Source organism: Clupea harengus, chromosome 24 (assembly GCF_900700415.2).
Source record: "Clupea harengus chromosome 24, Ch_v2.0.2, whole genome shotgun sequence".
Taxonomy (NCBI): domain Eukaryota; kingdom Metazoa; phylum Chordata; class Actinopteri; order Clupeiformes; family Clupeidae; genus Clupea; species Clupea harengus.
The window spans coordinates 612,532-628,997 of NC_045175.1; positions in this window are offsets into that span (position 1 = coordinate 612,532).

The window sequence follows — 16,466 nt, forward strand, 5'->3', positions numbered from 1 at the left end:
TAAGATCTCATGCCGTGCTGCTAGTTTGCTCGTTTGCCCCGGAATGAGGGCGATACAGATGGCCCGGTCGTGTAATCAGAATGCCCTGCGTCTTGTGGCTGTGAAAGTAGTGACAAAAGAGAAACAACTGTTGTAGACATTAAAGACTTCATGGTGCATCGCAGTGCCCTGGGAAGAAAAGATACAAAACAAAAAAGCTGTCAGGAAAAAAAGAAAGATAATGAAGGTCCATGAATATGCTTAGCTACAATTATTGTGAGGCTATTACATGTCTGAATGGATGAAGCTTATTTGAAAACCCCTTGGCAGTTCCAACATGTGCTGTCTTCTCATATTTGCCCTAAACCAAAAGGACTCCAGATCTGACCCCATGCTACTGCGTGTTTCACGCCCGGATGGCAGCCTGCTGCATAGCATTAACACAAGACATCACCCCCATTAACCCTGAAATGCAGAATCTCCACTGGTCTTTTGGAGGCAGTGGGTATAGAAAGAGAAAAATGCTGCTCTGTGCTTGTAGACATGGAAACCTCTTGCTTTGCAAAGGACCAGTGGTTACCGAGAGCCGTATTTCTAAAACTCAGTGGTACGCCCAAAAAAATCTGAAGCACAGTCATTTAAGATCATTGATGGAGTCATTATGGCGGTGATTGGCAAATCCCGTCTCAGTGGGGTTGTTGTCAGCCTGGCCTTGGCATGAAAGCCAATGCAATTCAATACGACAAAGGGATGGCACCCTGCAATTACCTCATCAACCTGATTGTCATTTGTCATTGACCAGTAGCTGAAATAAAATAAAATATACCAGTTTCTTCTGGCTACCGACTGCTCTCTGTCCAGCTCTCTGTCCAACCGCGAGAATGCTGTACTAAAAATACACCTGTTTACCCTTTGTTTGATTTTGGTTATTTATTTCAATGGTCTCCTGACTCTTCTCCTCACCCTTAACCTGTTGTCACCTGGAGTGAAATCCTCCAGTTCCTGGTTGTTCTCTGTATATTATTTGTTGTTCATTGTTCTCTGTCGGCCTTTCCACGAGTTGGTCTCTGTATTCATACCTGGTACGTTTTCTGTAGTCTCTACAAAATTGTGTCAGTATTTTGGCGCTTGGATACTTTTTTGATCTTCGTCCTTGGTGTTGGCCAGTGGCGTCTTTGTTTTAAGCCTACGAGTATTTTCGCCATGAAAATTGAAGTGTTTGTAGCAAAACAGTGGACAAACTATGGAACAGAGAGGAACTTGACTCGCAGCTTCCGAAGGTGGGGCGAGCAATCAGGCGCTGCATAGTGCACACACAGTTGGAAGACGCTTGCTCCCAGACGAAAAGCTCTGTTTTCTTTCAATCTCAAGGTAACGATCATTGAGCATAGGTATTACACAATGTATATACAAAAAATATTAGATAAAATATAAAATATTGCGACCCAAGGTCCCAAGAGAGTCCTTGCACCAATAAATAGCCTGTGGTGAACTGACAGCAAAGTCTGTCAAGTGAAGGTTTCTCTCCCTTTCTTTCTCTCGCTCTCTCTCTCTCCCCCTTTCTTTCTCTCGCTCTCTCTCTCTCCCTCTTTCTCAGTTCAATTAAGTTAAATAGGCTTTTTGACATAACCATGAGAAATCATATTGCTAAAGCACACTTGGGGTACCAAACACATATAGGCTATACATGGATAAATGTAATCTAAATATCTAGCTCCTGCACTTGGTCTTATTTTTTGAGTTATGTACTCTGCCTGCGTTTGACCATTAGACTTGGAGTGTGAACTTTGCCTGAACCCCTGATTATGAGATTGCTTAGTGACTGGAGTTTCTCCAGAATAAATCATTCCCATGGAACTGACTGTGGACTGTGATAGGCTGCTTGCCTCAGAGCTGTCGGTGTGCTATAGTCAATAGCCCCTCAGTGGTTAAGCAACATTGATCCGTTGACGTGTCAATGCGAGACACTGTTACTCTCTCCCAGTTCTTCTCAGATGCTGATATGGTACCATGTTCATCAAGTCAAATTGATGCCAGAATTGAGTTTGACAGACAATGAAACTTTGGAAAAAACAGAACAGAATCTCAACTCTGCTGCTTATATACTTTGCCAACCAACTTTGTTCACCTTTTTCACCTCTTAGCAGCAGAATGGGTAATCGCTCCTGTCTGGCACATTTCTGAAGTTCCTTAAAAGAGCTGTTTTAAAGCCCCTACTCAAAAGGAATAATTTGGATTACCTTTTTTTAATATCTTATTTTTCTATGTTGTTTTATCTTCTCACTTTGAATTGTGCAATTTAAATAGACTTGCCCTGCCTTGAGTTGATTCACATTCAATACCCAATCCAAATGAGGGTCTTGAATGCTGACGCTATGGGAAGCTAGACCAGGGCCTCAAAGAGAACTTGGACTGCAGAAGTTTACTTTCAAATGGAGAGCAGGCCTAGGCGTATTTTTCTTGTGGGTGTGCCTGTGTTTATAAATTGTTTTCAGCAAATGTAAATCAATAGCGAGAGGTGATGTTTTATAATATGCGAGAGGTGAAATAGGCCCATAATAAAAATCCTTTAATGTCATGATTAATATATTGGGGTGTTTTGTGAGGCAGGTCCAGTATTGTCAGTGGACCGGTGGGCTTTTATGAGACTCTGTGGACTCTTGCCAACTGTGAGAAATGGAGGTAATAGCACATAAACTGCAGACGATGAAACACGCAGGTAAGGCTGCTTAATGAATGATCATAGTCTGTCACCTATCTGTGAGACTGTGATCTGTGTTTTATGGATGGAATTATGTTCCATTATGTCTGTGTTTCAGTCCGTCGGGTGGAGTTAGGTAGACTATGTTTGTGTGTTTGTTGGAATTTAATACTTAATACTTAATACTTTTTAAAAAATGTGTATAGATTACTTGGTTGGTTTATTGTTTCATTGTGTTGTTCCAGGAAAGATTGCTTATATGTCACAAATTGTGTCCAAAATATTGCAGCCAGCCCTGATGCTCCTGGTATTTGTCATGTTTCTTTATACGTGTCTGATATGCATTATTCAACTGACCGGTTCCTTTATCGTTCTCTATTGGTCACGATGCATGCACACTGCAGAGCCCATTCAAAAGAGCAAATCTGTGATGGTTCAAAAAATGTGCCATTTAGTTTCCAGCGGACAAACCATGGGTCTTTTCAGTCGTTCTGGACCACTTCCCCCTCACAAAACACACTCAAACAGTGCGCGCGCACACACACACACACACACACACACACACACACACACACACACACACACACGCACGGTCCCACTAAACACGGTTTCTGACTGTCAAGTTCTGTTATCTGAGGGATACTGAGTGTGTGTGTGTGTGCGTTCGTGTGCGTGTGTGTGTAATAGAGAGACACTGAAGGAGAAATGGATAGACTGAGCATGAGTGAGAGGGACTCCAAAAAGAGACTTTTGTAATAATCCTCAACAGAAGCCCTATAATCGCCTCCGGGGTGAAGGAAGAAGTCACAGGTTGCTTGTCAAAACGCTACGGAAACGGCAGGACAGGAAATCAATAGCCTATTATCACACCTGCAACAAATCACCCACTCACCCCCCAGCAAACACACACACACACACACACACACACACACACCCACACACACCCACACACACATAGACACACACACCACACCACACACACCACCGGCACCAATACCACCTCTTGCAAGCCCTTGCATTGCTCTATGCTTTCAAAGCAATATGTCATTATATCCCAAAAGATAGCTCCATATCACTCCCATCAACATCTGAACATAGGTTGTCTCCCATTTAAACTGGCATCCCAGCAATGTCTTGCTGTGACACTGCAGGATATAGCTTGGCAAGACTTAACACTGTGAAACCCTCAGCTGTGTTTTCAGCTGTGACGCTCAAACATTGCGCTATGGCTACCTGGTTGAACGAGGCCCCTTTAAAATCAAGTTCCGTCCACTCAGCTCACAGACTAGATTTAGTTGAACGTTCACATCAGGACCATGACGGCACTCTGTTTTGAAATGTAGTCCCATCCTCTGTTGAGATTCCTTGTGCCTCTCCTCCTTCCGCCCTTCTCAAGTGAATGGATGACCGGCTGATTCGCATCACAAATCGCACAGCCGAGTCGTGGTGGATAACGGCACACCCTCCTCTCCAATCATTTCTCTTCTCCCACTCATTTCATGCATGAGGCGAGATTTGATGTTTGCACTTCCGAGCCGCTGTGTTGACACAGTATATCAAAAGGTAACTCAAGGAAAGCCTCCACCTACGAATAGGCTTGCTCTATGTGTGCCAGCGTTCTTTCTCATTTTCCCACCCTTTTCTCTCTTGGACTCACTCTCTCTCTCTCTCCCTCTCTCTCTCTGTCTCTCTCTCTCTCTCTCTCTCTCTCACTTTCTCCCTCTGTCTCACCCTCTCTCTTTCTCTCTTGGATTCTCTCTCTCTCTCTCTCTCTCTCTCTCTCCCTCTCTCTCTCTGTCTCACCCTCTCTCTCTCTCTCTCTCTCTGTTTCTCTCTCTCTCTCTCTCTCTCTCTCTCTCTCTCTCACTTTCTCCCTCTCTCTGTCTCACTCTCTCTCTCTGTCTCACCCTCTCTCTTTCTCTCTGTCTCACCCTCTCTCTCTCTCTCTGTCTCTCTCTCTCTCTCTCACCCTCTCTTTCTCTCTGTCTCTCTCTCTCTCTGTCTCTCTCAGTCTCTTCAAGCTTGTGTTTGCAGGCCAAGAAAGGACATTTGTTTGAGAGATTCAACTTTGAAATTGTCAAGAGTTCATGTCGAGCTGCTTTGTGACAGTCTTGCTGACAGGTGCGTGTGAGCATGTGTGTGTGTGTGTGTGTGTGTGAGAGCGTGTGTGTGTGTGTCTATGTGCACGAGAGAGTTTGTTTGTGTGTAAAAAAAGAGGCTGTCTTCTCTGTCTCGCCACCTTGATCCCATTTCTCTGAGCTGCATTAGAGTCCCCCTCTATAATTATATCAATGCATGTCCCCACTGAGTGTCTGACTGACTGTGGTCGTTACCTGAAGAGCACTCCGCTATTAGGGCCCCCTCTGCGTTTAAATAGACACGTCGCTTGACTTGATGGGCCTGAAAGCAGTTGATTTAAGGTCTATTCATCTACTGTGATCACGGTCTTTTATCCAGACATCTGAATGCGACACGGCATGAAAGCGAGCTGAGATCGCTCTCTGGGTCGCTCTCGTGGAGTTGGTCACCTGTCACAAACATGCTTCTGTTCACTTTTCTTTCTTTCTTTTTAATTCTCAATGTTATGTGTGGTACGAACACTGAATCCAAAGGGGTAGTCTACTTGTGGCTTCTTCTTCTTCTTTTCGTTTCACTGAAGCATGATGGTTATATGGCAGTTTCCCATTTCTTTACACAGTCCTTTGCATTTTTGTTGAATACTGCAAGGTCTTTTGGGCTGCAAGGGTTAGGTAGTAGAGGGCAGACAAGGCAGTGCTCCATTGTATGGTCTGCTTGTCCACATTCACAGGTGGTTGGGCCAGTCTTGTAGCCCCATCTGACCAGAGCATCTTTGGATCGTCCCGTTCTTGTTCTAAGGCGGTTGAGTGTTTTCCATTGAGCCCATGATGCTTCTTGGCCAGGGGGTAGGTTTTCAGTGGGGAGTATTCCCATGTCAGTTGGAGGTGGGTCATTCTCAAGTTTTTCCATCAAGAGTTGTATTCTGGTTTCTTCCCGAGACTTTGCCTGGCTGAGAAAACTTCTTCTCGACTTTAGCCGTTGGGCCGGGGGGTGACATCCATGGAGGAGGTGGTGTTCATCGCTAGTAGCTTTTGTTTTCTCGACTCGGCTGGCAACTTTCCGTCTAATATCAGCAGGTGCAATGCCAGCGAGGAGGTGCAGGTTGCTTGTATTGGTGGGTTTCAAGCAGCCAGTGATCAGACGGCAGGTGTTGTTCAAGGCTGGGTCAAGTTTCTGGGCATGGGTTGACCTCTCCCAAACAGGGCATGCATATTCTGCAGAGGAATAGCACAGGGCCAGAGCAGTAGATTTTAATGTGTGTGCTGTGGCTCCCCATTTGGAGTTGGTCAGTTTCCGTAGGATGTTGTTTCGGGAACCGACTTTGGCTTTTGTGTTTTTGATGTGTTCCTTAAAGGTGAGAGTACGATCCAGGGTTACTCCAAGGTAGACAGGGTGGGTACAGTGCTCAAGTGGTGTTCCAGACCATTTGATGTTAAGTGGTCGGTTGGCTTCACAGTTCCTGAGGTGGAAGGAGCAGACTTGGGTCTTTGCAGGGTTGGCATGTAGGTGGTTGCGCTCGTAATAGAGGAGTAGCTCATCTAGGGCTGTGGTGAGGTTTGCTTCTACTGCTTCAAACGAGTTCTCTTGGGATGTTACACAGAGATCGTCGGCATAGATGAAGCGCTCAGTGTTCTGGTCCATTGGCTGGTCGTTGGTGTAGATGTTATATAGTAGTGGGGCCAGCACGCTACCTTGAGGTAGGCCGTTTCGTTGTTGTCGCCAGCGACTCTGCTTGTTATTCAGGACAACAAAGAAGCGCCTGTCTTTCAGGAGGGCTCCAATGAGGTCTGTGAGTGCCAGGTCTTTTGTCAGCTCCAAGATCTTTTTTTGGAGGAGGCGATGGTTCACAGTGTCATATGCGGCAGACAGATCAACAAAGACGGCTCCTGTTACCAGTCCTTTCTGGAATCCATCCTCAATGTGTTGAGTTAGCTTCAGAAGTTGGCTTGTTGTAGATTTGCCAGGTCGGAATCCGGCTTGTTGAGGGATGATGGCTGGTTCAGCAACAGGGGCAAGCCTGTTGAGAATCAAGCGTTCAAACAGCTTGTAGAGGTGGCATAGCAGGGAAATTGGGCGGAAGCTCTTTGCATGCGCTGGATCTTTTCCTGGTTTGAGAAGGGCAATAATCCTGGTTTTCCTCCAGATCTTTGGGATGTTTTTTTGTCAGCATGCACTTATTCATTAGCTGAAGGATCCATTTCCTCATCAGAGGTCCAAAATGCTTGATCTCTTCATTGAAAATGTTATCCAGTCCGATGGCTTTACCGGTTTTAAGGGTGTTGATGCTGATATTGAGCTCTTCCGGGGAGAACGGCTTAGTCAATCCCATGGTTTGGGAGTGTTTTACTCGATCTACCTTTGGTCTTGGCTGTTTAGTGGTGGATTGTGGCTTGTGGCTTGTACTTGTGGCTGGAAAAGGGGTTGTCTAGCCCCCTCCACCCCCACCCTCTGGACCTCACTGATTTCCAAAGCCTGGTTACATCCCTGGTTGTGGCCGCTGATTGATGAAGTCATGATTAAAATGAACACCTGGCCTTTGCAGGCATCGGTGCCTCTCGAGCCATCTTTGTAATACATCTGTTAACATGGGGGGGAAATCAATCTCCATCAGTAGGTCCCTCCCGTCAATCTTTTCAGTAAGCTCAATCTAGATGAATGCCACAATCACAGATACCTGCATAGGCTATCTGGAGATGAAGGATGAGGCAGAGACCTCGAGTGACCATAGTTATAAATAATTGTGTCGATGTGATTCAGTGCCGTATTCTAATTACAGGTTTCACAGGTGGTCTACTGGGTATTCATAAAATAAGCAATCGCCCTCAGCCTCATTAAACAACTTGAAATGAAAATGAAAAAAGAACATGAAGAAACATCAAACAAGTAAGACAAGACAATAGTTTTTTTCTTTTCCTTTGTCTTTCTTTAGGACCAAGACATCTGGTTGTCTGTTACAGGCTGGATGTTCCTTATTTGAAAGACCCAGGCTGGCTCTACATAGGCCTACATGCAGGTCACACTCTATACGTATGGCACCAAGTGCACCAAATACTAAATACTTAAATATAAATTCAAACAGATAATACCAGTCTACTATTTACCTGTCAGACTACTACACCATCAAACCAATATAGGCAACTCTAGATGGTGCAGAGATGATAACATTAAGGATTGTGGTGCCTCCTTGGGGTTTGTTTTGATTGCGCCGGACAAGCCCTCACAGTGACGGCATGAAGGCTATAGGCAACAGGTTACTACTTTGTTTTGATTGCCCCATGATGTTTGTGAGTGTGTGGTGTATCCTAAGACTGATTAACGCACCGTTTGTTGAAATGCTAGCCTTCTCATCAGTCTCTCCACACAAAGAAATACCGTTTAAGGCACCCGAATAGCCAGCAGTGGCCCTGTGAAAGACCGAGGTACGTTTTCAAGGCCATCGTTTATGTTTTAGCTACATTTGTAGAACAGAAAATAAACAAATACAATCTCAAGCAGTTAGCTTAATGGTTTCCCCCGACAGGGAATCCAGTCTGTGTGTTTTTGTGTTCATTCATTATTCTATGTTTGAGCTTATGGAGCAAGTGGTATGTGACTTTTCAAAACTCTGTTTTTTGGTAAATAAAAAAGTAGTAGTAGTTCTTTTTTATATTATATTTAAAAATAAATATTGTTCCTTTTCTGTTCTTTCCTTTTTCTTTTTTCCCCCTTCTTTTTTGGATTTGACATAGAGAAACACAAACATGGGCTTTTCCATGGGCTCAGAGATAACTAGTACCTTAGGGGGAGAAGTGAGCGTGTATGAGTGTGTGTGTGTGAGAGAGAGTGAGAGTGAGAGTGTGAGTGTGAGTGTGAGTGTGAGTGTGAGTGTGAGTGTGAGTGTGAGTGTGTGTGTGTGTGTGTGTGTGTGTGTGTGTGTGTGTGTGTGTGTGAGTGTAAGTGTGTGTGTGAGAGAGAGTGAGAGTGAGAGTGAGAGTGAGAGTGTGAGTGTGTGTGTGTTGTGTGTGTGTGTATGTGTGAGTGTAAGTGTGTGTGAGAGAGAGAGAGTGAGTGAGTGTGTGTGTGTGTGTCTGAGAGTGTGTGTGTTTGTGAGTGTGAGTGTGCGTGTGTGGGAGAAAGCCATGACTTGTGGGACTCCTGCAAAATGTACATACATGTGTAATGGGGATGCCTTTGGGACCCTGGGGAGTGAGGGAAGATTATTTAGGGATAGCGGTAGCTGGAACTCTCTCTTTCTTTCTGCTATCAGTCCGCAGAACAAGGAAGTGCAGTGCGGTGTAGCCACAGCACGTGTTTGCGAGCGCAGCATACAGCAGTTGAGGGAAAATTGGTCGCCGTATAGGCACGATGTAATTACGGCAGGCCGATTCTCCCACAATATTATACAGGTTGAATCGCCTCCTTTGGTTTGCAAAATGCATAATCAAATAATTGAGGTGGCTTTGATCTTATTATAGCCTCCAGTTACTTGCTTGCAAACCTTGAATGGTGATTATGATTGTAAGTCTTGCACCTTGACATTTATCAAAAGGCCTGCAATTATGATATTCAGTGTGTTTCCCTTTTCTCCTCTAGTATTGGTCGTCATGACATTAAGCACGCCGCTGGTCTGGGTGTAATCTAAATGAGTTGAAGGTACGGCATATGAAATTGATAATTTTATGAAAAAGCTTTTATTCTTGGAGTATGCTGAATGCAGCCTAATAACATGTCTATTGTATCCACTATTTAAATGTTTACAATCATTTCTAATTCTGTATTGTATTACATTGTTTTTTTTGTAATCTTTTCTTGTTTCATTGTATGTAATGGCAGAGATTAGAGATAAATAAAGTACAACAACAACCATAATCATATAAACAGAAATGTCTGCATTGTTATATGAAGCCCATCTGTTATGGCCAATGGTTAGCATGTTTTTTTCATTGACATATTTAAAAGTAAACTTGGGTGGGCAACAGGGACGTTTGCTCTCCTCTCCTCTCCTCTCCTCCTCTCCTCTCCTCTCCTCTCCTCTCCAGCCCTCTCCTCTCCTCCTCTCCTCCTCTCCAGCCCTCTCCTCTCCTCTCCTCCTCTCCTCTCCTCTCCTCTCCTCTCCAGCCCTCTCCTCTCCTCCTCTCCTCTCCTCTCCTCTCCTCTCCTCTCCAGCCCTCTCCTCTCCTCTCCTCCTCTCCTCCTCTCCTCTCCTCTCCAGCCCTCTCCTCTCCTCCTCTCCTCTCCTCTCCTCTCTAGCCCTCTCCTCTCCCTCCTCTCCTCTCCTCTCCCTCTCCTCTCCTCTCCTCTCCTCCTCTCCTCTCCTCTCCTCTCCTCTCCAGCCCTCTCCTCTCCTCTCCTCTCCTCTCCTCTCCTCTCCTCTCCTCCTCTCCTCTCCTCTCCTCTCTCTCCTCTCCAGCCCTCTCCTCTCCTCTCCTCTCCTCTCCTCTCCTCCTCTCCAGCCCTCTCCTCTCCTCTCCTCTCCTCCTCTCCTCCTCTCCTCTCCTCTCCTCTCTAGCCCTCTCATCTCCTCTCCTCTCCTCTCCCCTCCTCTCCTCTCCTCTCCTCTGGTCCTAAATTATCCGCTCCTCTCTAGAGCTCTCTTTTCCTCTTCCCTGCTCTCCTCTCCTCTTCTCTCCTCTCCTCTCCTCTCCTTTCCTCTTCTCTTCTCTCCTCTCCTTTTCTCATATGATGTTTAAATGTGAACAATAGGTTTTTTGTGGGTGACTCCACAGTTACATCTGAATGGCTGGCGTGTTGACTTAATAATGACTTTGTCCGCCAGAAATTATAAAATAAAAATAAAAATCCCCACTGTGTGTGTTGGGTCCTAACTAATATATATCATTAGCCTTTTTATTATCCTCTGTTGGCTATCACAGAGAAGGTAGAGGTTAGCAGGGTAACCTGAAAACTAGGCCTTCAGCTTGCAGGTTGAAGCACCAAATGTTTAGATTTGCTAGCTAGCCCCGTAGCTGAATTCTATAAAAACAACGATGCGGCTAAAGGGCTAGCTAGTAAGTCGAGACCTTTGATGCCTTAACCTGCTACCTTTAAAAAGCTACGCACAGTGTTCAGGCTGTGATGATAATGACCTTTTCTGCAACCTGATAACGTTCTCCTGTTACTTACACTTAGACTACATGGAAAACTTTTTCTCATCGCTTATTTCGTCCTGTCTGAACATAGGCTTACCCTCTTTCTGCCTTTAGAAAGAGTGTACTGCTCCCCTTTCCCCAGTGCTTCTTCACGTTGAGAAGAATTCTCCAGTAACTCTAGAAGTTAGGACTACTAGAAAATCACATTTCACAACCAAGAACAGTAAAATAGTTGTCTTTCATATGTGTAATCTTAAATTCAGGAACTATAGAATGAAAGAAAAAATACAGTTGTAACACTGTACACTGTTTCTCAATGTTAAAACCAATAAGGAAGGATGGGCATTTTCTCTTTTTAATTGTCCTATTTTTAAAAAAAAAGGAAAGAACGCAAAAGCACACAGACCGAATTCGCTTGGTGGAGGAGAGATTTGCTATGCAAAAGACGCTGACAGCCTTAGGCTGGGCTGCCGACATGGTCTTAATGTGTCAGATTTAAGCCTGCAGTAAGCCTTGGATCTTGTCCAAACTCCTTACTGGAGAACAGGCCTCATTACCCAGAGTTCTACCTCACAGGGGAGTACCCTTGTCAGATGCAGTACCATGTCAGGATAGCAGACCGATGAAGCCCAGTTCTTATGAGCTCTCCATGGACACAGCTGTTACAGTGCCAATTTGGAAGGACAAACTGAGGGACTGCAGTTAAGTAACACACTCTTACACGTACACATCAACCTGCATAGGTTATATCACAACCTTCAAAACACCAGGATTGGGTTTTTACTGGAATCTTAACAGCTTTATGTGTGCACTAGATGGTCGTGGTGCAAAGAATAGTGAAGTGAATGAACTGAGGTTTATCCTCGTGAATGACAAAGTTTGAGAAAGTCCACCATGCTGTTCCATCAAATCCAGTGGACTTGATTTCTGATCTAGATGCTAGTATAATTATTAGCTGCATACAATGTGTTGTATTCCAATTATCACACGCATTGCAATCGGTTGCAACCAGCAGGCATAGCTAGCAAGGGAAATGGCCGAGCCACTTTTGCAAAAATGTGACACCTTTGGTTAGTAAGCCACTATCTCACTGGCATTTTGGAAACAAACGCTGTAAAGACTACAACTTAAAGAAAAACAAACACTGTGAAGACTACAACTTAAAGGAAAACCCTTATCCACCACTGTGTTGGTTAGAATAATGCATGGCTGTCGCTGTAAATGTTACTTTAGCCCTTCAAACTGGCATGTTACAATTGACCTTGCCCACTGTTACAACTGTCCCTGACACATTACCACGTTACACGTTACAAGGCACTCGCTGAATTTAGATGACATTTTGAGAAATAGTTAAGCACATGGTAAATGTAGAGACAAAATATGTATGTTGCATATATGTTAAAATGAACAGTGTCGGTGCCAGTTTTTTTGCATCAAGAATGTTAGTTAAATGTGTTACAGCTTATGACACACACACACACACACACACACACACACACACACACACACACACACACACACACACACACACACACACACACACGTTGTGAGTCCATGTACGTGTTGACCAGCACACATCTGTTTTGACAAGTCGGAATCTGCATCAATAAAACTGTATCCATTTTTTTTACAATTTTATCATAACCAAAAAATCCACCCTTGACTGGAATTGGACTGTAATGTGTTTTTATTTGATCTTGTAGCCAATTTGCCCGAAGCTTACTCGACCTTTGAGAGATGCCTTTTTGGCCCGCTCATGTTTGAACTGCTGCGTCTGACTCACATACGCTCACGCACTGACATTTTCCACAATCAGCTAAATAGGATGAAAGTTTACAGTAGGTTGGTGTAGCCGATCCATGTGCAATAGATTCGATTAGAGCTGAACATTACTGCAGTTTGACAGTTATCTGAAACAAAAAATTCAAACAAATAATGTACAGTATATAAATATCAAGATTCTGAACCTTCATTTCATACTTCATTGATGTTGATAAGACTGCTGTGGCAGTTACAGTGAAGGTTTGTAATAGCATAAATGTTCATAATAGCATAATGTCAACTGCGAACCATGACATTTTCAGTTCCTCTCATGTTCCTGTTCAGTAGACCATACATTTAAAAATGCAGTGTGTGTGTATGAGGGTGTGTGTGTATGTGCGAGGGAGGGCAGGTCGGTTGTGAAAAGCTTAACAAGCAAAAGAGACAGAGATACAGAGAACACTGCATCAGCTGTCTTTATGTGCAGATGTGTCCTGCTGTATTCTGTATGACAGCGTGTGCAGTTTATAAAGGGAAGGGATCAAAATGCCATCTCTACGTTATGTCATACAGATTGTAGAAAAAGTCTGAACCTTTTTTTAGAAATGACCATAAGCTCCCGTGCACAGGTCAATGTGCTCGATCATGAATGTTTTTACAAACCTGTGTTATACCAGTTTGCTGCAGTATATTATAACAGCACATTGTTACAAACTCAAGACCTGATATGGAAGTAAATGGCAGAATGAGGAACTCACACACACACACACACACACACACACACACCCACACGAAACCTACTCGGTTTCACGGCACATAAAACTAAGTTTACGATGAACAGCACCAGATTTTATGGGTAATAATAGCATCTCCTCTCTGACACCTTTTCCCCATTATACTCCCAGTCATGGATGGTATGGTATAAACAACAGACAGTTAAAACTAAAGGTTAAAGAGCCTCTGGAGGATTTATGTTCATTAGCATTAGGGGAATTGATTTCAGTGAGTCGGACATACATACATCTATTGGATTTATTACTTTATTCGCAGAGTATAATGAAAACAGCCCACCTTCAACACGTGAGTCCATAGCGGGGATAGACGCAGGTAATGTAGAAAGCCAGATGAGGGAAATCAATAAATTATGTCCAACACGACAGAAAAAACTGCCTGACAGGTTAAGCTAAAGGCTAAAATGTCTTTTAACACACAGGTTTGTTCTGTCATTCAGATAAAAAAAAGAAACTGCACCACAATGGATTGGACTGGCAGTAGACGTTGTAGGCAGTGAGATCAGCTCATTGAAGCAGACACACTACTGTGAGTCCACTAGCAGCCAATACATGGGAAATGGCAGGTATCAGTCAACAGCTCTGACACCGTATGTTGTGTTCGTCGCCTCAAGGTGGAACTGGCAGTTACTCTGCCACTACCATTACTGTGATTAAAGCACTGGTAGCTGTATTACTTATAGACTATCTTTCGATTTCTGGGTGTACAGAGCCATGTTTCCACGATCGGTTCAGTGCAAGCTAGAGCTATCTTCAGGCCAACCGGAACTAATGGCCTGAGGCCTCAAGCCGTGAAGACAAAACCATTCTCGTTTCTACTGAGTATTGCCCTTATACCCGATAGCCCTGGAGTATTGCCCTAATACCCGTCCTTAACATGCAGCTTCGGTGTGAACGTCACTCATCTGACCATTTCACCAGCGAGTGGCAGAGATGGGCAGTATTTCAATTATTTGTATTCGAAATACATATTTCAACTGCTTTGAGTATTTTGTAATTTGTATTTGATAGGGCCGATAAAAAATCTAACGTAATTTGTATCAAAATACTTTAGAGTAGAGTAATTTTGTATTTAAAATACTCAAAATACTTTCTCCATTGTTAAGGTAGAAGGAGATTTTTTTTCGGTCAGATTCTACCAGTAGACCGTCTGATCTGCCTCTGAATGTCATTGTCGAATCAGGCAACAGTCAGGCAAAAGTGGTGCTTCAAATGACCCCGCCCCTTTTTGGGGCAAAATGGAAATCGCCCAGATCTCTCTCATTGACTCTCACGTTAAATCCATTTTTTTCACAAAACAGGGCTGTGTTCGAAAACTTAGATAGCTGTCTTGATCCTTGTCAATTTATCTTCATTAGTACGCCGACTTAAAGGAGGTTCTTTCAAAGAGAGAATCGAGTTGTTGCACCGAACGTTAGCCATCTTGACAGAATGTGGCTGTGGCTATTACGGCACACTTTACAAAGTACTCTGCAATACAGTGCACTTACATTTGTAGTTTGTTCTGTCGCTGATTAGTGTTGTCTCAAATGGAACACTGAGAGACACAAATGTGGGAGCCTTTAACCCGTAAATCTGTGCTCCGGCCAACTGGAAATTTGAAAGTTAAAAGTTACAGAGAAATAGAGACTGTACTATCAGATAACACAGTTATTGTAACCAGCAATAATGGTTGAAGTGATTTGCGAAGCGTCAGTCAGCCAACTTTCCAAACTGAAAAGCTTCCGAAAGGGCTCCTCCTCTTCCGCTACGTAGCCAAGATGGCGCCCGTTTAGAGTGAGTAGTGTCCATTATTTCACACTGCATTTTTTGACCGTTTGCAGTGCGCCATCCAGGTACCTTCAGTGCCCTGAATTCTGCTGGTTCTGTCAGTGTGAACGCCCTAAGCACTGAAAGTCAGTGTTTGAAGCGTGCAAGTGTGCGGTGATAGACACGGCCTGTGACTTGATCAAAGCCGTATGACGTCCTTATACACAATTACGTATGACAAACGCATGGTGGGGCGAGCCCTCGCGGAAGCCATTGAGATTGCATTGAGATCCCTGTTTTGTGAAAACATGAGTCACACAGCTGCTGCCTGGAAATATATATATATATACATAATCAATCAAGTTGTTGTCTTTTAATAGCTTTGCTTAGTAACACTGATATTCTGTGACTGTTTTTCCTATTTGTGGGGTTCCCCAGAGCTTTGTGTACATTATATAGCCCAAACCTGAATGCTCTGCTATACCAAACTGTGAGAAAACGGAAAATCCAGAAAAAGTATTTCCTATATTTTAAATACAAAATACATGTGTTGTATTTTGTTACATTTTCTGGCACCAGTATTTTGTATTTTATTTTGATACATTTATTTGAGGGGTATTTTGTATTTTGTATCAAAATACATTTTGATATATTTTTGCCCATCTCTGGCGAGTGGGAGGTTCAAGTTGAGGCTTCATGCTATGAAATCCGAATGCCAGGCCGGACGATCTACAATGGACTCACCAGACTCCTCAATTTCTAAAAACTGTCATGTACTGGAATAGTTTAGCAATTGTCTCAGATAGCCAGCATATATCAGTCCACCGGTGGAATTTAGTCAGCACCCCACTGGTGGTCTGTCCGCTCTCGGATCACCCTCATCTTTATTTTAACTGGGCTTGGTTATTAAGAAAATAACCGAAAATGTGAGCAATTCCTGGAATTTCTAAATCATATCCTTGGCATAGTATATTTAAATCATCAGCCACTAAACAGTAGAAGTACATGCCACCAGAAGGCTCTCGAAGTGAAGAATTGGTCAATTAAAGACGTATGTTACACACTGGTAACATCTTAAAAAATGTCAAGGGTTGGTGAAAATTAGAAAAGAAATTGAATAAATTAACAAAGAATTATTTTTTTTAAAGCAAGTGGCAAAATGGTGGGCTCTAATATAAGTCAGCTATAGGCATAGTTCATGTCACATAGCAAGGTAGTCTCAGTTGTTTACATAAGTGAAGTTTACATTAGCCTGTGTTTTAAAGCACACCATGGCTCGAATAGCATACAAATTGTTCATTGGAATAAATTAGCTTAAACAATCATGCAGTAATTTGA